The sequence below is a fragment of the Cervus elaphus genome, chromosome 5 (genome assembly GCF_910594005.1).
Source record: "Cervus elaphus chromosome 5, mCerEla1.1, whole genome shotgun sequence".
NCBI lineage: Eukaryota > Metazoa > Chordata > Mammalia > Artiodactyla > Cervidae > Cervus > Cervus elaphus.
Window position 1 is genome coordinate 90,183,742 of NC_057819.1, and position 26,123 is coordinate 90,209,864.

The following is a 26,123-nucleotide window of genomic DNA, read 5'->3' on the forward strand; positions in this document are numbered from 1 at the left end:
GGTCATTTTAAAAGTAATGTCTTTGCTCACAGACATAGAGATCAGACTGTGGTTGCCAAGAGGGAGGGGCAGAGGGAGAGGATGGACCGGGAATTTGGGGTTGGTAGATGCAAATGGTTATATTTAGAATGGATAAGCAACAAGGTCCTGAAAGCACAGGGAGTGATATCCCATCTCCTGGGACAAACCATAATGGAAAAGAATATTTTAAAAAGAATGTACATATGTGTAAAACTGAGTCACTGCTACACAGAAGAGATTGGCACCACACTGTAAATCAACTGTACTTCAATAAAAAATAATAAATAAAAGTAATGTCTTTGGCCAAGATTTTTTTTTTTTTACCTAGTTTTGCAAAATTATCCTGGTATATATTCTTTTTTCTTTCCCACATACATACTCCTTTTTTCTTTCTACCCTACCTACTTCCCTCTCCCTCTCCTTCCCATCCCCCAGTATTTTTCTGTGTTTGTTCTTAAATAAGAGGAGTTTTTCCTTGGCAGAGACTACTTGGGTGAGCCAGGGATTGAGAATAAGGTACCATAACTGGTCCTTCAAAGTTAGATTTGTCCAGGACATTCGGTTCTAAGCCAGGACCTAATTGTCGTGGACCCAGAGGGAAGCCCCTTGTTAATCAGGGGTGTGTGTGTATGTGTGTGTCTATGCACATATGTGGGTGACTTAGTTTTATTTCTCTTCTGCTGACAGGCCCCTGCCCCCCTCTTATTTTTCTACTGTTTATATTACCCTTCCCTTACTTATAATTCTTAAAGGTAAATTTCAGTTATTTGATTTCAAAATATTCCTAGAAGACAAACAACGGAAGTGCTGGTTATACTAGACATGTGAACTATTAAGTGTGCCTGCCTACCACCTACTCTCTTTTTAAGAGTAACCAGATATCTGTGACCTGGCTGAGGCAGAGGCTGTGTTTTGAGCTAGCAGATGCCCCTGTCTCCCCCCACTCTCACCCTGCCACAGTTGGGTTTGGACTTTGATCCAAAGAGGGCCAGTCTGTGGTCTTACCAACAACCCATGGCTTGATTCAGAGTTTAACTCAACCCATTTTAAGCAATATGTGTATTGTCCAGGATGAAATTCAAGCTGAGCCAGTTACTGGTTGTGGAACCCCAAGCACCTCACTCAGGGTTCACTGTGCCTCAGTTTCCTCTTTGTAAAACATTAGCTTGTACATAATGTTCTGAGAACTGTTAATTCACTTAAAGTTCATACAATAAGATCTGGCTCATACTCAAAGCAGCATAAATGGTGGCCATTCTTACTATCCTACTAGGAATTTGGAGTTAGGAAACTGAATGACTAAGAGTTACCAGCAGAAACTGAAGCTGTGGAGTCATGAGAACAGAGTTCCTTCCTCCTTTTAATGGGGTCATCGCCTCCTTGAGGAATCTGATAAGAGCATGGACAGTTCCCTACAGAAGGGGACACATGCAGACATGAACATACAATAAGTCAAGGTTGAAAACTGCTCATTTGGAGAAGGAAGGAAAGGGGCTCAGGCAAGTCAAAGCCACGTGCAAGTCAGATTTATGAAGAAATAGAAACGCATCAAAGCAAGGAGCTGTTTCATAAAGGGAGGAGGTGGATTAAGAGAAACAGAAGCCAGGAGACTTTCCTAGTTCTCAATCCTGCGGTTTCTCCCTGCCCCCACCCCCGATTTCCTCCGAGACCCCTGCCCTTCTCATGCCTGGGATATAACCAAGCTGGCCCGGTTCTCACGTCTTCTAACCCAATTAGCCAGACAAGAGCAGTGAGTTCGCCGACCTATACATGATGAAGAATTACTGCCGTGTCATCACAGATTGCTCTTAGCCAACATGAAGTTTTCCTGTGGTATGATTATATCAACAGCCAGTGCTCCTGGAAAAAAAGTGAATAACCAGCTGCTGTGACTTTTCAGCGACTGCTGACTTCCTTTTTTGTAGGTTGAACACATTCCAGGCGTATCCTATTTTGTAATATTCCAGTTTAAGGAAGAAGCAAGGAAGAGGGTGACATCAACCTCTTCAGCAGAATTCTTTGTTTATTTTGGTTAATCTTTGCAAGTTTTTGAACTGAAAATGGGGCACAACTTCATACAGTCTTTAGAGCTGGAAAGGATTTTAGATTTTGTAGTCTGACTACTTGCCTAAATAAAGGAAACTGGACCCCAGTATCTTACTGCACACTTTGCCTCATCTAGTCCTCATGACAGCCTCATGGGGTACAAATAAGGAAATATTTATATTGAGGAAACAGGTTTGGAGAGATGAATTCCTTATCCGAGATCAAAGATGCAGCAAGTGGTGGAACTAGGATTTGAACCCAGGTCTTTCTGACTACAAAGCACATTATAATGCCTCCGTGGGCTCTACAACTCTGAGAAAAGAGAGAGGCTTTTATTTTACATTTCTTTCCCTCAACATGATCTTTTTTTCAACATCTCTTCTAGACAAGAAGGCTGGAAATGTACAGTACCCACCTTTTGATAATCTTATTTATTTATTCATGGCTGTGTGGGTATCTGTTACCTCCCAGGCTTTTGCCTGGTTGTGGTGAGCGGGGGCTACTCTTCATTGCAGTGCTCGGACTTCTCACTGCAGTGGCTTCTCTCGTTGCGGAGCACAGGCTCTGGGGTGTGGGTTTCAGTTGTATCCTGTGGGCTCAGAAGTTGTGGCTCCCAGGCTCTGGATAGAGCACAGGCTCAGTAGTGGTGGCACATGGGCTTACTTGCTCCACGGCATGTGAGATCTTCCCAGACCAGGGATTGAACCTGTGTCCCCTTCTTTGGCAGGCAGATTCTTTACCGCTGAGCCACCAGCGGAGCCCCATATAGTATCCACTTTTTTATCCATGAGCTGGGAGGTTCTTGAACGTAGCCATTAACCATCTGCCTCCAAAGCAGTGAAACATCCACCAATTAGAAATCTTCCCACTGAGCTGGAACTGCTCTTGGAGATCTGGTCAACCTTCCTTCTCTACAGTGGCCTGCACATGGAACCACAGCCAGGCGGTACTGGGGTGGGCAGGACGGTCAGAGACTTCTGGGACAGCAGTGTCTAGCTTGAACATGACCTGAATAATATTTGATGACAGAGTGCTTGCAGGAGGTAGGAGTGGTTAAGAGCAGTGGCTCTAGAAGTAGACTGCTTGGGTGGATCCCAGCTCTTCTGTTTGTGATGCTTGTTTGACCTTGAACCAGAATCAACTGCTTCTCAAAGTTGTGTTTTTTTTTTTAATCCATAACAGACGAGGTATGTGATACGTTGGATTGTTGTGAGGATGAAATGCAGTCATGTATCAATAAAGGGGCTTCCCAGGTGGCGCTAATGGTAAAGAATCCACTTGCCAGTGCAGGAAATGTGAGGGACAGGGGTTTGATCCCTGGGTTGGGAAGATCGCCTGGAGGAGGACATGGCACCCCACTCCAGTATTCTTGCCTGGAGAATCCTATGGACAGAGGGGCCTAGCAGACTATAGTCCATGGGGCTGCAAAGAGTTGGACACGACTGAGCACACACACTATATAGATCAATATTTAAGCCATTTCACACAGGGCCTGCCATAGTCATGCTCAACAGATGTTGGCCATTATTATGTATACTCCTTGAAAATGGTTTACAGAAACAGGAAGAGGTAACATTGCCTCTCACTAGATTTCTTTTGTATTTTGGTTAATTTTTTAAAGTTTTCTAACTTAAAACAAGTTGTAACCTTTCAAGGAAGGATTACTTTCCTTGAAAATGGTTACTTGAAAATGGCAACGCCAGTGTTGAGCTAAGGAGACCAGTTTTTAAAACTACAGTCATGTTATGAGTGTAAAATATTCATTTTAGAATACAGAAAATGTACCTATGTTTTATGATTATCTTGAAGAGAAGTAAAAATATGTTATTGTTCCAAGTTTTTTTGTTGCTAAACCGTTAAATAATATGGCTGTGATTTTCCTGATCCTCAGCAGAATGAGAAAGCTTCAGTGTCAATATCTTTTAGGACTGAAAACATTTTATAAATTTTTAAATGCATTCTTAAAACATTACTATGAAGTGGCTAGCAGGTGAATACTATTTTTCTTTTATTGATAGCAATATACAAAAATTTGATTTTAGACAATAACTGAAAATTCTCTTCTGATTCATTACCCAGATGAACAATTTTCAAGTATTTTCATTCTCATAAATGACATGATTTGTGTTGGGCCATATTTATTTTTCTCAACATTTCCATGTACAGTGGTAGTCTTCGTTTGTACGAAGACTACCAGTTATTGTATAAATTGTACCAGTGTACAATTTATTATTGTGCAATGTACATATTGTGCAAGCTTAGAAAATACAATAATGTATAGTTTACCAGGTGATTATTTTGGGCAGAGTTACACATAAATTTAACAGACTGGTATTTGGCAGGTACTAAAAATACCACATGCATTTAGACTCATAATAGGCTGACCTGAAAGGAAATTTAGAAATAATACTAGACTAGTCACTCAGTCGTGTTCAACTTGTGCAACCCCATGGCCTATGGCACACCAGGCCTCCCTGTTCCTCACCATTTCCGGAAGGTGGTGGTACTAGTCTAGTTCTACTAGTCTAGTTCTAGACTAGTACCCCATTAAATAGAAAATTGAGGTGCAAATAGTCACTTGTCTGAAAGTGAAAGTCGCTCAGTCCTGTCCAACTCTTTGTGACCCCATAGACTATATACAGTCCATGGAATTCTCCAGGCCAGAATACTGGAATGGGTAACCTTTCCCTTCTCCAGGGGACCTTCCCAACCCAGGGATCGAGCCCAGGTTTCCTGCATTGCTGGTGCATTCTTTACCAGCTGAGCCACAAAGGAACCCCAGGAGTACCAGAGTGGGTAGCCTATCCCTTCTCCAGAGGATCTTCCCAACCCAGAGATCGAACCAGGATCTCCTGCACTGCATGTGGATTCTTTACCAACTGAGCCATCAGGGAAGCCGTAGTCACACTTGTCTAAATTATTGTGTACAGATAAGTTCTGATCATTTTTCCTTTCCAGAAAACTTCTGTGCTGTGGCTTCTCTTGCTATATCTTCCTCCTTTTAGTTAAAAAATTAATTTAAAAAACTTATTTTAAAAATCCCCAGTTTAGTATTGTATTTGAAGAAGAAAGATTGAATCCTGTTTTTATGATCAAGATGGATTATTAGTGTTTTGATAATGCATTTTCAACACATACTTAATGTTATATCTGGGAGTTTTCTACAGTGTCTGTAGTTAAGAACATCCATCTATTAGATTTAGACCTCTTTTTTTTTTTTTTTTAAGAGGGAGACTTTTAAAATTTTTATTTATTTTTGGCTGTGCTGGTCTTTGTTGCTGCTTGCACTTTCTCTAGTTGTGGCTAGCAGGAGCTTCTCTTCGTTGAAGTGCATGGACTTCTCATTTCAGTGGCTTCTCTTGTTGCAGAGACTGGGCTCTAGAGCATGGGATCAGTAGTTGTGGTGCCTGGGTTTAGAGGCTCCTCAGCATGTGGAATCTTCCCAGACCAGGGATCAAACCCATGTCCCATACATTGGCAGGTGGATTCTTATCCACTCTACCACCAGGGACGTTCTAGACCACTTTTTAAATATAAAACAGTATCTAAAACAGAACTAACACATGGTCCACTAATTGCAAATAAATAGTATAAGTATTTTCAAAGAAAAAAAATGCATTCAAGTGGTTCCTTCCCCCTAGTCTTTGAAGATACTGATAAAGAATTGCAGTCTATTGCAAACTGGACTGATCATACCACATAGCTTAAAATTTAGTTTTAATAGTGTTAACAGTAATCAGAGGGAAAACATTAGTCTCTCAGTCATGTCTGACTCTTTGTGACCCCACTGACTGTAGTCCACCAGCTCCTCTGTCCATGGGATTTGATTCTTTTGAATTGTTGCTTTTGAACTTTGGTGCTGGAAAAGACTCTTGAGAGTCCCTTGGACAGCAAGGAGATCAGAGCAGTCAATTCTAAAGGAAATCAACCCTGAATATTCATTGGAAGGACTGATGCTGCAGTTGAAGGTCCAATACTTAAGCCACCTGAGGTGAAGAGCTGACTCATTGGAAAAGACCCTGATGCTGGGAAAGATTGAAGGCAAAAGGAGAAGGGGGCAGCAGAGGATGAGATGCTTAGATAGCATCACCGACTCAATGGACATGAGTGTGAGCAAACTCCAGGAGACGGTGTGGACAGAGGAACCTGTCGTGCTGCAGTCCATGGGGTGGCTTCTTCCATTGTAATATTTTTGGTCTCTTCTTGGTGAAGAAGAAAAAATTCATGTTGAAATGAGCAACTGCTATAAATAAAAATCTTAGGAATCTTTTTTTCCTACATTCCTTCAATTTATGTATCTGACAGTTATTTTTGCAGTACTTTAATGCCATAATATATGACTTCCCCTGGTGGCTCAGACAGTAAAGAATCTGCCTGCTATGCGGGAGACCCAGGTTCGATCTCTGGTTGGGAAGATCCCCTGGAGAAGAGAATGGCTACCCACTCCAGTATTCTTGCCTGGAAAATCCCGTGGACAGAGGAGTCTGGTGCTACAGTCCACGGGGTCACACAGACTTGGGCATGACTGAGTGACTGACACTTTCCTTTTCACTTTATGCCATGATATGGATCTCTTACAAGGTAAGATTTTTCATGAAGTATTTTTTACCAATTATATTTGAGTACTTGAATTCCAGTTCTCTTTGAGAGACAGCTAGGCTTGGCCACTTTGCAAAGACAAATGAGTCAGATGTCTTGTCTTCAGAACTGTTCCATCAATGACAGAGATTGCTCACCATTCACCAGAAACATCTGTGACAGAGACTGCTAACTAATCACCAGAACTCATTTCCTTTCCTTTATGGACACACCCTCCTTTGCAGGTCCAAGTGGCGTGTGACCGAGTTCTCACCACTGAAACTCACGAGATCCAGTCACTCCCAAGTCTGGCTCATAAAAGCTTCTTCCTCTGTGATATTCTCCATTCTGCCCCCTTTGGCATCAATGCCCATGGTGACCTGGAAGTCATGAGCTGAAGATGGAACTCCCAGTAATGAAATTTAATACAGCAACTTCATCGACAGATTCTTTTTTCTATTGCAACATAGTTGTGTGTGTGTGTGTGTGTGTGTGTATTGCTGTTGTTTAGTCACTAAGTCATGTCCAACTCTTTTGTGACTCCATTAACTGTAGCCCACTAGGGGCTTCTCTGTCCATGGGCTTTCCCAGGCAAGACTCCTGGAGTGGGTTGCCATTTCCTTCTCCATCACTGACAGATCTTTGAAGACTACTTTTTTAAAAAGAGGGTTAGAACAATGATTATGTTTGCCAAGTTCTGAGATGTCCATCTACTGTCTAAACTTTGAAGTCCTTTTTTTTTTTCCTTTACTTAGAGACAGGTGTATACAGGGCTGTTGTAACAATGAAACAAAGGTGAACTCTACTGTAAAGTTGCACAATACAGAAATCTGTTGCTCCATCTCCTACTACATAAGTGTGTGACTCCACAGGTTAGTGATGTCATTGTCATTGTCTTCATTAAGTTGGAATTATCCCGTCATAGCTAAGACCTCTCCGGATCCTCCAGTTTTTTCCACAGTCCTTCACTTCTCTTCTTCCTTTTTCTCCTGCTGACGACCTGTCTTCTACGAGGCTGACAGCTCATCACACATGGCGCTGTTCATTTCCATAAACACCTTTCAACACATTCTACACTGGTGCCATGATAGCCCTGAATATGGGGGCTAGATACACACTTGGCAATTTGTTTAAACAAAGGTTCTTGGATTTTAACACATTGTCAAGGTTCAATCACTTTCAATATTCCTTCCAGCTCCCCAAGGGACCATGACCTCTTTTCGACTACATGTTTGGGACCAAAATATTATTAACCCCCTAATAACTGGTTCTGTGAGTGAAGGATCTTTCTCTAGAAACTGTGCTATGTGGTATGCCAGCTCAGCATGGAAGAGTGATAAACAAGTCACTCTGTGACTGCCTGGAGCAGAGGCCTATTCCTCCTCCCCAGAAACATTTGTGTTGGACTAACGTGTGAATAACAAATACAGTTCTCTTGTTAAGCCACTGGGAAGTTTGGAGTTCACTATTGCAACTAGCATCCCCCTAAGGCAATGTTTCGTAGCTAATATAGCACTTTCAGAGTAAATATTTAGCATTTAAGAATGATGAACTTATGTCTTCATTTGTAATGTAACTTAGAAGAAACAACAGCTTCATTTTAAAATAATCTGCTAAGTCTTAGTCTTTCATTATTCCAAACCACTTGGTTCTCCCTGAAACTGCCCGCTAGTGGCTGCTCGGATTAAGCAGGCTCTTTGTTTATCCTTCTTCCCCTCACACCATTTTATAAGGTTACCTTCTGTGTTTACAAATCCAGAGAGCATTTACTCTTACTTACAAGTGCAGTAGGAAAAAGAGAAGGAATAAATTTAAAATGTCAACACAAAAGTATAATTTATGTGGCTGACACAGGTCTGTCAGGTCACTTTTCTAAAACGTGTCGCTGCCTTGAGAAATTACCGAAATGTAAAAGCTACTCAGTGTTCAGCCTTCCACCTAGTGACCAAGTCAGAAATCTGGTAGTTTTTGATTCATCTGTTTTGTTTTTTGTTTTTTGTTTTTTGTTTTTTGTTTTTACCATCTCTGCCCCCACTTCTAGTCAGTAACCTGTTGAGGTCAATTCAGTCTCCTAAGTGTCTCTTGAATCGACCTCCCACATGATCTAGTTTAGGTCTCTATTAAGGTCCCTCGGATGCAGCTGTCTCCTAACTGGCCTTGTAGTTGTCTCCTGTCTTAATACTTTCATGCTGTAGCCAGAATTTGCTTTTTAAAATGCATAATTCAACACCTATATCTCTGCATTGAAATCCTTCACTGACTCTTCCCTTGCTTTGGGGATAAAGCCTAAACTACTACTACTTTTTTTTTTTCTTTAAGCAGATGAGTATTTATTTATTTGGCCATGCTGTGCAACATGTGGGATCCTAGTTCCCTGAGCAGGGATCAAACCCGTGTCCCTTGCATCAGGAGTGCAGTGTCTTAACCACTGGAGCACCAGGGGAGTCCTCAGCCTAAACTTCTTAACAGGACTTGTAAGGCCCTGAGTCATCAGCAATCAGTTCTCCTTTCGTCTCTTTCCCTGTCTTTGCTTCCCTTTACCTGCACTGTCTTTGCTGTACCCTATGCCCCAACCTTCTGGAACGTCTTTCTTTAAACATGCCTTCCTCTGTTTTAAGCTTCTCAACTTTGGTTCTCAGCTTCTCAACTGCGCCCTCTGTGTTGGAGCACTGCTTTCCCACCCACCATTCCATCTTTATCCCCCGATCATTCCTACCCATCCCTTAGTTCTCAACATAGATATCACTTCCTGGATCACATTCTCAGATCCTCAAAGTCTGGGCTGACTGCCCTTCCTTTGTACTCCAAGATCACCCTGCATTTCCTCTATCATAACAGCTCATGTGTTTTCTACTTACTTATTTGTAAGATAAGTAACCAAATAACCTACTAGGGTGTCCGGAGGATCTCAAGCCATGATTATATTGATGACCGTTGTGTATAAACCCTTAATAGATTGTGTAGCACCATAAACACTTGGATAAATGAGTAATAGGATTTATAAGACTCCAGTCTTTATCAAATTTGTCTACAAAGTGTTATTTGAGGATCTCCTAAGGATAACTCAGTGGCTGAGTATCTTTCCAAATATAGGGAGATTGCTGGTGCTGAAGACTGTTTATAGGAGAAATGATTGATTCTGGACATATTTTGAAGGTTGAACTAATAGGATTTGCGGATGGATTGGCTGATGGATGTAAAGGACTTCAGGCTTGTACATTATGTTTGATTGGTGAAATTGTTCATGAAAAGATAATGTCACAATTATCATTAAGGTAATTGTGAGGATTAAATAATATAAAGTTTCTACCTAGCCAAGTGCTCAGCATTTGGGTAGGTATTCCATAAATACTACTTTCCTGTTTGTCAGTGACTTAGTATCTTGTTAAGACGAGAAGGTGAAATGCATTATGGCATACTGCTCCTTGGCCAAAATGTGCAGCCTTCATGGGTGCAGCTGGGGTCCGGTCTCCACCTACACCTCTGCAGTCGTTTCCCCTGTCCTATACAGGCTGTGTCCACAGAATGTCTCGAGACCAGACCTTGCCTCTGACCTGGGACTCTGGCTGTCTCCCCGGCTCCCTAACTTTCAGAGTTTGCGACTGTTACCCCTCACTGTTTCCCTCCTGTCGAAGCTGCTCCTTTAGACATTTTGTGCTTTGCTTTCAGTTCTCTGACTGCTGCTCCTTAAGACTCCACTGTTTTCTCTTCCTATGATTTAAGCATAGGTAACATGGCAGAGGGAGTTAAGTGGATTGACTCTGTCGTCAGCCTGCTGGGTGTGAACCAACTGTGGCACTGACCCCCCACTTTTGTAACCTTTGGCAACTTCCTAAACCTCTCTGGTGCTCACTTCTGCCATAGATAAAGTGGAGATGGAAAATTACATTGTTGTGTATTGTGAGGATAAGAGAGAGATTCTTCTATTAAAAATGCATTTGGAACGGGGTCCAGTCCACAGGAAGCATCGTTAGCCATCATTAGTCATAGTCATACCTGGTGACTGCAGCTGCTCTCATGTAACTGGGAGTGTCCCTTCTGTCCTTGAATCTCCTCTCGCCCTTCTCATCCTTTGATCTTGTTTCCACTTGGATATCCCACAATAAACTGAGACTCCGTATTCATAGCTAAGCTTATCAAACTGTTCTCTGTAGCAAAATGCTTTGGCTACAGGTAACAGAAAACCCAAATAAAAGTGGCTTCAACAACAAGGCAAGTTGTTTTCCCCCATCACCAGAAGTCTGGAGGTAGGATAAATCCCAAGTTGGATAATCCAGTTGCTCAATCATGCCCTCAGAAACCCAGGTCCTTTCTGTCCCCTCAGCAGTTTCATTTATTCTTCTAAGCTGGCTCCCTTGACTTCAGGAGGAAAATCTAGGAACCTTGTGCAACATTCTAAAAGGATTTTCCCTTTATCTTTGCTCAGATCAAGGAGAGACCTTCCTATCTGATCACTGACAAGGGGGTTGGAATTTGCAATTTTGTCACTAAGCAAGATCCATTCTTCTGGAGCTGAGGAGAGAATTCCACTCCCTGAGCAGTCTGAGGGGGTGTGTGTGTATGGCAGGAGTGGGGTGCTGAACACCTGTACAGATCCAGGGCTCTGCTGGCAAAGGAAAAGTGTTGGGGAATGAATTGGGTTGAGATCATGCAGAATCTGCTACTGTGTTTGAAATACATCATACTGGTGGTTCAGACAAGTCAAGAATCTGCCTGCAACTCAGGACACCCGGGTTCAGTTGCTGGGTCAAGAAGATCCCATGGAGAAGGGCATGGCTACCCACTCCAATATTCTTGCCTGGAGAATTCCACGGACAGAGGAGCCTGATGGGCTGCATTCTACGGGATCACAAAAAGTTGGACACAACGGAATGACTAACACTTTTGCTTTCACTAGAGGGTGAAATAAAATCTAAAATGAAGAATTGGGAGTCACCATGGAAGTCAGGAAAACTAGGTAGTGGATATTGGAGAAAATCAAGTCAGACAGGAGTGAGGCTGGAGCGGAGGCAATGGATTTGAGCGATGCGTCTGGCATCCTCAGCGACTGGCATAGAGTTGGGGAAGATGACCTCATTTGCTCTCTAGGTTCTTCATGGCTAAGTGGATAGCCATTCGTGGAGATAAGAAAAGAGCAGGATTCACAGGGTTAATTGATAGGGATTTACAGATTGAGTCTAAGCTACCTGGGAGACGTCCTGGTGGAAATATTCCATAGTCATTTGGAAGCAGTGTCTGAACTGAAAATGTAGATTTCACAATGCTGCTCTTGGGACTTCCTTGGTGGTCCAGTGGTTAGGACTTTGCCTTCCACTGCAGGGGGTGCAGGTTCAGTCCCTGGTTGGAGAGCTAAGATTCCACATGCCTTGTGGCCAAAACAACAAAACATAAAACAGAAGCAGTATTGTAACAAACTCAATAAAGACTTTAAAAAATGGGGGGGAGGGGGAGGGGCAGGGAATGCTGCTCTTTGGCACCCCAGAGTTCTGCCCCTCCACTCTCTTTCTCTCTCAAGCCCCGCCCCTTCTCTGGTCAGTAGGCATCTCCTCAGTGACAGCTTTCTTCCTTTCTTCTTAGGGCACTCATCCTTTCGGTGAATCCATAGTTCCAACTACTGTGTGCTAAGGTTTCACTGTCAGGATGTAAGTCAAGTAACCAACCACTGTTAAGATTAATTCAGAATTTACAAAGCCAAACTACTTAGTTGACCTACTTTTTAAAAGGCCCATCAACATTATTAAATTACCAGAAAACCAAAGCAAATCCCATACCAGAATATCTCTATGCTCATGCCCAGGAAACTGTGAGAAATGGAGAGTCCCTTAAAGATGTATTAAAAGTTACAGTCTCCAACATTACAACCTTATAGATTGTAGGTCTCCAACATTACAACCGTGAAAATAGTATACAGGGACCTCACCGGTGATCCAGTAGCTAGGACTCTGCTCCCAGCGCAGGGGGCCCAGGTTCGATCCCTGGTCAGGGAACTGGATCCCACGTACCACAGCTGAGACCTGGCCCAGCCAAATAAATAAATATTATAAAAAAGAAAGAAAGAAAATAGTCTTCAGAGTATCCATTTTCAGTTTGCTATTTAGACCTAAATTACCTGGGAAGATCTCTCAGCACATTCCAACAGAGGACACCCAACCCTCTGTATTTTTACTGAGTCTGTGAACCTTGACCTGCAGGGTTGCCCTTCTCAACACTGTGCTTCTTCCCTTCTGTTTCTCTTGCCAACAGCTCCCCAGCCTGCCCTTCCCCAGCCCCCTGTCTGGGGTCCCAGCATTCTTCTCTCCAGCTCCCTCTCCCTTCATAAGCAATCTCCTGTCTCAGTGACCCGGGGCACTGGCCACTTCTGCCAGTGTCCCACCACTTCTTTGCAGTGTTTGCAGACCCCTTTCAGCCACATCAGTCTCCTTGCTGTTTCCCGGTCAGACTTCTTCATCCACCTGCGGGCCAGTGCTCTGGCCTTTTCCCACCTGCCCTGTGATAGCCCCATCCTTTGCTTAGCCCATTTCTCTGGCCTTTAGGTGAAGTGTGAAAATAGTTGGAGCTGCCACTGATGCAGCTTGATTGCTGTGCATTTATTTGGCAAATATTGCACAGTTTACAAGGTCACCTGAAAATTACAGTTGGGCCTCTTCTCTTAAAATATTGTAAAAGGCCTGTCCAAATATTAGCAGTTGTTACAATTGCTGTCACAGAAACACAACTGAACGCCTCTTATTTTAAAGACAGCCATAGAAGATTGTGGAGAAACAGGCACTCCTATTGAGAGGCAATTTAGAAATATCTCTTAGAATCTACCCTAAATATACATATGTGCACGTGTATCTTTATATATGCATATACATATATCCATGCAGAGCTATACAGTTTTGCATATATATGTGTACACACACACACACACATATATATATATATGTCTGCTAAGTAGCTTCAGTTGTTTCTGACTCTTTGTGACCCTATGGACTGTAGCCCACCAAGCAACTCAGTCCATGGGATTCTCCAGGCAAGAATACTAGAGTGGGTTGCTATTTCCTTCTCCTATATATATATTTGAGATCTCTCAGGATACATAGGAAACTGATCACGTTGGTTATAATCAGAAGTAGGTGCTGAGATAAGGTGTGAAAGGGACTTTTATTGCATTCTCTTGCGTGCCTTTTGAAGTTTGATCATTGAAGTATTCCTTACTTAAAATAACATTTTAGTGTATTATTCTATGCCCAGTCATTCTACTTCAAGGACTTTCTCCCACAGAAATATTTGCATCTCTTTTAGTGAAACTGCGTGTAAAATGGTGTCAATGATGGCATGTCTATAGGAACAAGGGTAACAAGGCTAGGAAGAACCTGAGAGTCCATCCGTGGGGCCTGGCGCGTCAGTGACTATACTAGCTTGTACTGAAAGGATGTAGACTAGTATGGAAGGATTGCTGAATTAGGATGGGGTAGGTTGGTGATGGACTGGGGAGCTGTTATCACAAACAGCCCCCCGGTCCCAGCAGCTTAGTGTAACAGAGGAGTCGGTCTGACTCATGAAAACTCTGTGGATCCAGAGGACTTAGCAGGCAGCTGTTGAGCGCACAGGTTGTTTTGATCCTGTGGCTCTGCCATCTCAAACACAGAGCTCCCTCTATCACCAGGGCGGTGTGGACGCTGCTCCTCTGCTCTTCGGCCCAAGAGTGTGGGCCTTCCACAGCCCACTGGCCAGAGCTGATCATGTGACCTGCCTGACCACAAGGGGGGCTTACAGTGTGGGAGAACTGATGGAAGGTTTGGGGCCCAACCATCTTGGCCATATTATTTAGAGTATACTAATTTAAAAAAGTGACGCATAGATCAGATTGTATAGTGTGTGTGTATGTTTTATATATTATGCACACACACATATAATTTTACTTTAAAAATCAATGCATCTAGGGAGCATAGGGCCATAAAGTTTTCTGGAAGGATATATGAGAAGATATTGGACTTCCCTGACAGTCCAGTGGTTAAGAATCTGCCTGCCAATGGAGGGGACTCAGGTTCCATCCTGGCCCAGGAAGATCCCACATATCTCAGAGGTGCTAAGCCGATGTGCCCCAACTGTTGAGCCTGCTCACCTAGATCCCGTGCTCCACAACAGGAAAGGCCATTGCCACGAGAGGCCCACGCCCTGCACCTAGAGAGCAGCCCCCACGCAGAGAAAGCCCGCGTGCAGCAGAGACGACCCAGGGCAACCCAAAATAAATAAATAAATAAAAATAAACTAAAAAAAAAGGAGTGATTAACAACAGGAACCTCTGGAGAGTGGGATTGAGGTTACCATGTTAGATTTTTTTTAAACCATTATTTTGAATATTTTCAATGTAACAAGAAAATGTTCAAACTGCCTTCAACTCTATAGTGTAGTCTTTATCTTCTGTTAATATATATTGAGAGTAAAATTCACAGATACTAATTTTTGTGGTTGTTTTTCAAGCTGGTTTAAGTTGATTCCATGAAATGCTTCCTAAAACAAAAAATTCAACGTTGAGAAATCTGAATTATGCAACTGTTAACTTACCTTAGATGAAATTAATGTAAAGCCCCAACATGCATGTATGTATATAATACGGACAGAGTAGAGAGAATAGTAAAACCCACCTACATTTGTGCTTCCTTGTGTTCCTTAGTTAAGCCTCACGTGATGCCAGTTTTTGAAAATAGGAAGTGCCCTTCACCATTTACTCTGTACCACTCCTTTCCTGAATATGCTGGAATGAAAGGGCAGGCAAAGAAATAAGCAAGTCATTCATTGTGAATGAGCAAGGAACTGCCTCACACTGCCTTGGAAAGCCAAACACCCAGTGAGCTATAAAAATATAGTCACAGTTGGCGTAATTGTTACTCCTACAAGAAATATCTTAAAATACCTTTATCTCTCTAGGCATTCAAAACACGAAGGTTCATTTTTACAGGTTAATGCCCTTTCCACAAAACCAGACATTTTCGTTTCAAATGGGGTATATATTCAGTGTACACTTTAAAAAGACATTTAAAGGCTGATTGAAGAAAACAGCATAACACCTCGGATGTAGTGGCCTTAGGTTTCTTATATAATCATCTCATCAAACCCTCAGAGGACCGTGTAATCCCTGAAGGTGCCTACGGCCTGAGAAGAATCATCTGGTTTGAACTTGTGTGTATACCAGGGAGAGTCTCTGAAACCCCACAGCCTCTGGAATCGCTCTTCTGGGATCGGGTCCATCGCCAAGGCTTCTTTGCCCAACCCCTATCTTGATGTCCTCATGGACTGTTTTGACCAGGCTGAGACTATCCTGTAAATATCAGCTTTTTCGTTCAAATAATACTTTTGGTTTTGGAGTTATTTTTTTATTTGTAAATGCTGCCTCATTGTGATGTCTATATGGCTTTATTAATTACTCATCTCTGCCACTGACATACCTCCCCATCAGCTGTGGCTTCAAAACTAGACTCAGTGAATAAGGAACTCATAGCTCTCAGTGAATTTAGTACTTTTGGTCTCCATTTTTCTGGACCCGCTTTCACTGTCATCGTTTGGTTCACTAACTACTACATTCAGAAAAGATGTGTCTTTTTCTGGACAAAACTGAACAAAAGGCTCTGAAGCTTGTTTGGCCCAGGATTCAGCTTAAGTTAAATTGGATTAAAAATAAAAAATATAAATGTTACTTTCCGAACACAGCTAATAGTGCTAAACTATAAATTCAAAACCAGGCCTGGCTAAATATTTAAACAATTGTAAACACAGCAAGTAATAAAAATAAATACATGCTTACTTTTCTGAGATTTTTATGTACTTTTGAGTTAGAGTTTATAAACTATTTTTAAGTATTACACTTTATAACTTGGTCCTGCTGTGGATGACAAATATCCAGCCCGTGTCACACTGTTCGACCTGTTGACCACACCGTAAGTTTAACAGCACCCAAAATAATCTGTACTTTGTTGAACAAAATGAGTTCACTGGTCTTGCTCTTGGCTGTCACTATAATGTCAGATTGCCATGAAGAGTTTTTAAATGCTCTGTTTCCATACTTACCACAGACCAAGCAACAAACAGTTTGCAGACTAGAACACTTGAGTAACAGTTCTAGCAACTATTGGAGAACACAAGGAAATGTAGAAACACTTGAACTATTAAATAGCCATAAAAATTCAATAGCTTAAAAAGGTAATAAAATAGAGGCCTCAGGGCAGCGTCCACTTAACTGACAAAATAGTCTACCCTAAAGGAAATCACCCCTGAATATTCATTGGAAGAACTGATGCTGAAGCTGAAACTCCAATACTTTGGGCACCTAATTCAAGGAGCCCACTTAGAAAAGACCCTGACGCCAGGAAAAACTGAGGGCAGAAGGAGAAGAGGGTGACAGAGGATAAGATGGTTGGATGGCATCACCAACTCAATGGACATGAGTTTGAGCAAACTCCGGAAGACAGTGAAGGACAGGAAGCCCTGGTGTGCTGTAGTCCATGGGGTCACAAGGAGTCAGACATGACGTGGTGACTGAACAGCCATGACCAACTCGCAAATAAGCTGTAGAGACAGTAAATTCTTAAGTGCCCCTGGAGAGGAAGATCATTCAGGCTAGAAGTGTCAAGGAGAGAGAGCCTTAGGGAACTTGTGGGACTTAAAATACAAGGATAGTAAGATGTTTAAAAATATAATTCGGATCAGTTTTATTTTAGTCATTGTAGTATCTTGATTAACTAATTGAATTGTTCTGTAAACCCAAAGTGAAACTTAAACATTAGTCATACTAGTTAGTAATATATAAATACTGATTTTACTACATGAATCTTACTGTCAGCCTTTGAATGCAAAGGAAACTTCCTTGATTGTATTCTTTTTTGAAGAGATACATTAAAAGTCTTTATCCCCTTGAATCATTACTAATCTCTTGGTAATTACTGTGTTTGAACCAGATTCTTACTCTGTAAGGTCCCTTTTAAAAGCTCTGCTTCACAGATGTTGTTTTGTTAGTGGGATCAGTTCTTGCCAGCTCAGTCTTCCTTTTTTATTTATCCTGCATGTAGCTTTTGTTGCATCACATCCTTTGCAAGGGAACTGACTACAGGATCTGAGGGTAGGGTCATTTTCTTCATTGTTTTGCCCAGTGTCCATTACCTATTTATGGAATCATAACTTTCTATTAGTCATCACCAAAAATCAAATGGGAGTTATTATTACACCTGTCAACTGGAAGTGTGGTGAGTTACACACAAGTTAAAGATGAATTTTTTTTTTCTCAGACCACTATTATTTTTAAGCATTAGTCCCATTTTAAAATAGAGTCCTATCAAAAAAAAGTTCCAGTTATAATAGTCAACAGGAATTTTGCAAGTGGTTACTATATGCCAGCTCCTTTCCAGGACTAGTGTCAGTGATGTGATACTCTGATCTCTTTTTCTTTCATCTGAGATCAAGAAATATATGATGTGTAGGAGGCATGGTGTAAAACTTATATGAAGTTCAGCTCTTCTCTGGCTTTTTTTTAATATATATAATTATATATATATATAAAATTTAATTTATTTATTTTTGGCTGCACTAGGTCTCTGTTGCTGCATGGACTTTTTCTAGGTGCGATGAACAGGGCTGGTTGCTCTTCATTGTGGTGCTCGGCCTCCTCTTATTGTGGAGATTGGGATCTAGGGGGCAAGGGCTTCAGTAGTTGCAGCTCCCGGGCTCCAGAGCACAAGCTCAATAGTTGCAACTCACAGGCTTAGTTGCTCTGCAACATATGAGATCTTCCCAGACCAGGGATCGAACCCGTGTCTCCTTCACTGGCAGGCAGAGTCTCCTTTCATAGGTGTTCTATTTGAAAAAGTGAAAAAATAGGATACTATTCCTAAAAGAATCTAAATGTCTACCTTCTCTTGAAACATCAGAACTTCTGAAAGTAATAGATGGTTCCTACTCTGAAATGCAGACTGAATTGCATCAGAATGATATCCTATTTTTTTTTTATTTTTTTCAAATAGAAATCTTTTTTATTTTTCATTTTGATCAAGGGCAGTTCATCAGACTTTCAGAAAGCTGGAGATAGGGCTTCTCTAACTAGCTCAGTGGTAAATAATCTGCCTGCAATGCAGGAACCCTGGGTTCGATCCCTGGGTCAGGAAGATCCCCCGGAGAAGGGAATGGCAACCCACTCTAGTATTCTTGCCTGGAGGGTTCCACGGACAGAGGAGCCTGGTGGGCTGCAGTCCATGGGATCGCAAAGAGTCGGACACAACTGAGCAACCAACACGTTAGTTTTTTACGAAAGTGATAGATGCACCCTTTACACAGAGCACGCACTTTTCTAGTTCCCACCATGCCAGTTGACTGTGGTCCTGCTTCGCTTGTCTTCCTTGCTGCCTGGCCTTCATAGACAGCTTGGTTTGATCATAGGACTTAGTGTGTAAGAGCATGATTTACTCAGAGTTCAAAACCACTCCAAAATAAAACCTCCAGCTTCACCATCTCCATCAGCTACCTTTCCTAACTTGGTCTGTGTGTCATTTGAAGGATAAAATTATGTGTAAATCTGTGGTTGAAATAAATTGGTTGATCTCAGAAATAGATTATGATAATATGTGTAAACAGATATTGTGTGATACGGATATTTACACACACATTTATGTGAGAATAAGACACATCTGAAAGCATAACAAATGAGGAATCAGTCATCTGAGTGAAAGATATCTGGGAGCTTGTTAATGTTCTTCCTCCAACTTTTAAGTTTGAAATTATTTCAGTATGATAATTATTTTTAAATGTCAAAGCCAACTCTCAACCACAGATTTGTCAACAGTGAGAAAGATTTTTTTTTTTTCTTCCCTAAGTGATTAATCTTGTAGTCTGAATTTAGGGAAAGGGACCGTTCAAGGCCAACCTAATTGATCCCATGTCTTACAAGTTATTTTCCAGAAAAACATATTTCCTGTATTTTATTTCCTCATATCAAAACTTAGAAAAAAAGGTTTTTTTCTATGTGTGAAAAACTGAAACAATTTGTCTCCGCATCTAATCATTAGTACCCTGACTTAAGAAAGCATTCAAAGCATGAATAAATGTAGGCTTCTTTCTATCCAAAGAAGGACCTTATTAGCAAAGAATATCCATATTTTTGATGGTTAGACATCCACATATTACATATTTTAAGCAATCATGCTGTCAAGAGGCACAGATTTGAGCTGTATGCTCATTTGTGGTGATGAATTTGTGCCAGTCGTTGGGCATGTCCTCATCAGCTCTGTGTCTCTCCTAGAAGGCTGGTTAGGATACCAGCTGTAGCGCACACGGCCCCAGCAGAGAACAAAGATAAATCGTCAGCAACCAAATTCATTCTCCGTTGTTGTTGTTGTTCTTTAGTCACTACGTCATGTCTGACTGTTTGCAACCCCATGGACTGTAGCCCGCCAGGCTTCTCTGTCCAGTGGGATTTTCCAGGCAAGAATACTGGAGTGGGTTGCCGCGCCCTCCTCCAGGGAATCTTCCTGACCCAGGGATCGAATCTGTGTCTCCTGCATTAGCAGGCAGATTCTTTACTCTGGAGCCGCCAAGGAAGCCCAGTTCATTCTCCTTACTAACCCAAATAAACCAGATGATTTGTCCCATAACTGGGTAGTGGTAAGCCTCTTTCTGCTGACTGCAGTATCCTTTTGACAGGTCCCAGTCATTCCTGGAGAACTTCCTTATTCTCCAGCTTCGTAATACTGATTCCAGGGACATCTAGTTGTTTTCCCTGGCCTGGTGGTGAATTCATTCATTTCTCCGAAAAGCCTTCATTGCTGTTGATGGCATGTGGCTCTTAAAAACCGAGATCTGGGTATTAGGTCCGGTTGTTGCTGCCAGCGTGTCCTTGCTTTTAGGCTTGCTTAGCACAGTGTGCAAGGGAACGTGCACACACACACACACATACACACACATATATATACACATGCATTTCCATTTCCTTGTCAATTGAGGTTAAATATCATGAGTTCATCCTGATACCTCCCATTTCAGTCTAACCCCTGGGGTTTATTTTAGCGGTCTCCCTTCCATGTCTATAGTTTCCTTCTGCAGAAGTGAGAAACCTGGCTCCCATCATCATCAACCTGTTTGTTTATTTTCTTAAGCCTCCTGTATGTAACTAAGTTCCCCACTGTGTGGCCACCTCCCTGGCCCCCCTGCTGCTAGACACCCCAGCTGCGCTGGTGGGATCCTCTCCTGGCCCCACCACACACCGACCGAGCCAGCTGAGTCCTCCGTCCTGGCCCTGCCAAGTACACTGGCCATGCTGGCCAAACCCTTGACGTTTTAAACGTAGGTGAATTATAAGCAAAAACTTGAGACAGAATGTTTCTTGAAATCAGAAAATAAGAGGATTAATATTTTTCATTATTCCATCACATAGTTTCAGTTCTCATTCACAAAGGACAAGGGCATTTATTGCAGTCAAGATTTGGAAATAATGCTATCTATGCAGCAGCAGCAGCATAAGTAGACCTCATCTTTTCTTTCCTTTTTTGAAATGTGACATTAACAGACATTTAGGGAAACTGTGCTGCTTCAGTGAGCAAGGTTGACCTTGAAGAGCAGCTGCCTTCTGAGGACAGCTTGAGCTATTCCTGTTGGCCTGGTTGGTGGGGGCACACTTAAAGAAAAAATAATTATTATAGTGTTTGTCTTACATTGGCAACCAGTCGACTCACATAAACTCCTTTCTCAGTTTGATCTAGCCATAAAAAAAGAAAGAATTTTTTCTGCTTTAGGAACTAAGACAAAATAGGGAAAATTATTTGTTTTTTCCATTTCCTGGTGTATTTGATCTGTTTTTAGTTTTTGCCTCTCTTCTTTGCCACCACATTCTTCCTCTCTTAGTTCACTTCCTGATGTCTGTGCTCCTGGGTGTAGACAGCACTTGGTGATGTTCACAAGTGGAGTAGGATCAAGTAGAGTCATTGATTATCCGTTGTCTGTGTGGCTTCAGAGTGTGTGGATTTTTATCATCTGAATGTGGGCCCATTTAATACTTGGCAGTTTTCATAATGAATCTCTTATGGTGCCAGGTTCCCTCTTCTCTTAGTAAGAATTCCCTTGGGTCCCACAGCAGTGTACTAGGAATAAGTAAAAATAAATTTGTTAAAAAGCTGCCTTCTAATTTCTTAGGGAACTTGACTACAGTTTAGGAATAAAGCTGTAAAACACAAGATCTCAAATATCATGTAAAGATGAAAACCCTTTGCTGAGTAGTAAGAGTCAATGTCTTTTGAGTTTAATAGCTCCTCTTAACCAGAGATCTCCAACCTCCAGGATCTAATGCCTGTGATGATCTGCGATGGAGCTGATGTAATAATAATAGAAATAAAATAATAGAAATAAAGTAAACATAATGCCCTTGAATCATCCTGAAACCTTCCTCTCACCTCCCAGTCCATGGAAAGATTCTCTTCCTTGAAACCGGTCTCCTGGTGCCAAAAAGGTTGAGGACCACTGCTCTAAACCCTTCCAAAGCCAGGTCACTTCTCCTTACCATAACGACCTTATCCCCAAATGAACAGTCATTATTGAGACGTTCTGGTGAGCAACTCTTGATACTTCACTTGGAGATGCCATCTGACATTCTTGATTTCCTTTTGTGACTTGTTGGCATCCAAGGAGTTACAGTATCAGCAGATTAACACTGTGAAAGCTCTCTATGCCCCCAGACACTTCGAACATGGGATAGTAAGTATGCCAGCCTGACCTCCCTCCTTCCCCTGAGGCTACTGTCTGCAGCACCAAAGTCAGGCTACCTACATGACTTACTCCCTACACCACTGATGGGGAAAGGAAGTTCACCCTTCACTCTGTCTTAGGCACAAGAAAGGTTGTTTAAAAAAAAAAATGCAAGCCAAATATAACAAGTATGAGGATAATGCAAAATTAAAAACTTCACATGAGGAGCTGTGGCCTTAATAGATGTTGCAGACTTGTTTTTTTGGCTGTGCCGGATGTTCATTGCTTCGCACGGGCTTTCTCTAGTTGTGGAGAGTGGAAGCTACTTACTCTCCACTGCAGTGTGCAGGCTTCTCATTGCAGTAGCTTCTCTCGTTGCAGAGCTCAGGCTCTAAGGTGCACAGGCTTTGGTAGTTGTGGTGCATAGACTCAGTTGCCCCGCAGCCTGTGGGATCTTAGTTCCCAGACCGGGGATCGAACCTGTGTCCTCTGCATTGGCAGGCGGATTCCTGACCACCGGGCCACTAGGGAAGTCCCTGTTGTGGATTTCTGACAAAGAACGCCAAGGAAAGAGCCAGACGACAAAGTTTCTGACTGCTCGTTCATTCACTCAGTAAACATTTTTGCTGGTTTTAAAATCCTCTACTCACTGGCAGCTACTAGCTCACCCCAACAGAAACAATCACTGAACACATAACTTAGGAGCATCTGGGCACATTTCCAGTTTCTTTGCTCTTATGAAATTCCTCCTGTAGGAGAAACAGATCTGCCTCCCAGGCCAGTGAAAGCTGCGTCTCTTTGTGTTTCACATTTCTCTAAGTGGAGATAATGGTTAGGTGATTGTTTCGAATACATGGTGACTTCCTTCTTACCTGTAACTGGGTATGTGATATCAACAAAAGGAGGATTGGGAAGATTTTCCATTAATATTTCAAACAAAATGTATGTACAGTTAGCAACATACATGAAAAATATCCAACGTAATTCTTGCACAATAAGCACACGATAAATAGAAATTGAGTGTGACTTTGTTTATTGAACTTAGAAGAGGTGTCATGACAGTGAAGTGGGAAGGAGAGAATTTGTTCACTTGGCCTCAGTGTCACCTGCCACACAGCTGTCACCAACCTGTACCCAAAAGCAGCCTGCCTGGTGGTCCCAGGGCTGGTGAGCACAGCCTTCATGTGTTTATGAAAACCGAGTTAAAGAGCTATAGTCTTGTTGTTGTTTTTTCATTTATTTTTATTAGTTGGAGGCTAATTACTTTACAGTATTGTAGTGGTTTTTGCCATACATTGACATGAATCAGCCATGGATTTACATGTGTTCCCCATCCTGAACCCCCCTCCCAACTATAGTTTTTAAAAAGTGGTACAGTATATTGAGTAGGTGTCCTGTCATTTACTAAGTTAGGCATAGTTGTGAAAAAGTGACAGTGAATACCTGTTAGCCTTCCTGTCATCTAGAGAACCCAGGGAGCGGGATACCTGGGTGCAGGTGAGATAGTGGGGCTTCCTGCCAATAAAAATCTGGGGTAGATAGGATAAGAATCCCAAGTCTCCTATCTATAAAAACAGATAATCAACAAGGACTTACTGTATAGCACAGGGACCCCTACTCAGTATTCTGTAATAACCTACATTGGAAGAGAATCTGAAAAAGAATGGGTATATGTATATATAAATATAGTAACTAAATCACTTTGCTGTAAGCAGAAACTAACACATTGTAAATCAACTATACCTCAAAGAAAATAAAAATTTTTATTTTTAGAAGAAAGAAAATAAAAATTAAAGAGAATTTTAAAATGCTTAATAACTAAACATTTTTTAAAAATCCTGTTTTTCCTACTTTGTTTTAGTCCTCAGACATCTGTGACATTTGTGTGTCTGGTTTTTTTCACATTTTTTAAATTGGAGTATAATTGTAATGTTGTGTTTCAGCTGTAACAGTGAATCAGCTGTAAGTATACACATATCCCCTCTTCTTGAGCCTCTCTCCCACATCGCCATCCCACCCCACTAGAATATATTTGTTTTTTAAAAGAGTGTGCAGTTCTTAAAAAAAACTGATACAAATGAACTTACATACAAAACAGAAATAGACTCACAGACATGGAAAACAAACTTATGGTTGCCAAAAGGGAAAGTTGAGGTGGGGGGGATGAATGAGGAGTTTGGAATTAACATATACTCATTACTGTTTATAAAATAGATGATCAACAAGGACCTGAGTCACTTTGCAGTATACCTGAAACTAACACAACATTGTAAATCTACTATATTTCAATAAAAAAAATTTTAATGAAAACAAATTAAAAATGAAAAGAGTGTTCAGTACTGTAGTTTAAGTGATTTATAGTATTATTTAAAATGCATGATCATTATCCATTTATATGATTGTGCATTCCTATCAAAGGATTTTCCGATTCATTTTACCGAGCAGAGTATGTTTGTAAATAGGCTAACTCCTTACTTAAGGTCATGCCAGATAGTCAAATGGTTACTGAAATCAAAACTCTTTTGTAAATAAAATGGATGCAGAGGAATAAATATGTAAGAGTTGAGCCCTATGTTGGACAATTTCTATTTGTTATCTGTCAATTGGAAGAGAAAATATTGTGTCATAGGATAGTTTCCTTTTTATCTTTGGTCTAGATCTTCACGCCTGTCATCAGGCACTCAGCATCTCATGGCTAAATAATGCTGTTATGATTTAGTCATACACTGATGTTGTAAAATATATGACACCTTGTAGGAGTTTTTCGTTTGTTTTGTTTTTTATTTTTCCTAATATTGTGTGACTATTTAAACATCTGTTCTCTTGGTCTGAGAATCTGTAGTTTCTGCACACTCCTACAGTCCCTTATTTTCCTTTCCTTTCCTTTACCTTACTTTACTGTGGGTTTGGTTCACCAGTCTTTATATTTCTTCTACTAGGATTTGAGGAACATCAGTCAATGAAATATTTAAATACTATGGAAAAGCTACAGGGAGGGAAATTCCCTGGTGGCCCAGTGGCTAAGACTCTGAATTCCCAATGCAGGGGGCCCAGGTTCAATCCCACTGGGATTAAGGAACTAAGGGAACTAAGATCCCACATGCCGCAACTAATAGTTCCCATAGCACAACTAAAGATTCTGCATGTTGCAACAGAATTTTGCAAGAGCCGGTGCAGCCAAGTAAATTTTTTAAATATATTAAAAAAATATTTTTTGGAAAATAAATGTATAAGGTGGCAGACGATGACCAAGCAGATGATGTGCATTCCATGATGAGGGTTTGGTAAGCTTAGAGACCTTTTATGATTTCATGGAAAGAACAGTTTCCTCTGCAGCATCAAAACCTAAACATTTCAGATTCATTTTCAATAGTATGTCCAACCTAATAGTGATTCTCTACCCAGCATGGACATGTCCTGACACCAGCAGTAGTAGACACTCATCTATTGTAAAGAGGCTGGTTGGCTGAGTGCCCCGTGAGTGGGCAGGATCCTTCTCATGATGTTGATCGATTTGAAATTTGAACCCTTCCAGACACTCCAGCAGATGAAACAACACAAACTGAAAAGCAGTCACCCCAGCTGCTGAATTTGACAGATTATGTTTTATAGCCTCAAGACTTACATTGTTTTCATTGAAATATACCTTAAAATGTTCTGTTTCCTTATGCTAGGTCAGTGAGTTGTGACATTTGTTAAAAAGTGTCTCTCCTAGGCAAGAGATGTAGACAGTGTACTGAGAGCTAGTCATCATATTCTTATTTTTAACCTCA

The 26,123-nt window shown here is 41.4% G+C and overlaps 1 protein-coding gene across 2 annotated transcripts in view; it reads left to right on the forward strand.

Moving 5' to 3' along the window:
- The window catches only part of MYO1D (myosin ID), a 357,910-nt gene that overhangs the window by 55,672 nt on the left and 276,115 nt on the right, over window positions 1-26,123 (forward strand). The window contains exon 1 of one of the 2 annotated variants that reach the window (XM_043903066.1): window positions 7,499-7,517. The exons of the other annotated variant lie outside the window; for it this stretch is intronic. The gene's annotated coding sequence lies outside the window, so the exon portion shown is untranslated. Of the gene's footprint in view, window positions 1-7,498; window positions 7,518-26,123 lie in introns of those variants that run through there. 2 annotated transcript variants of the gene reach the window in all.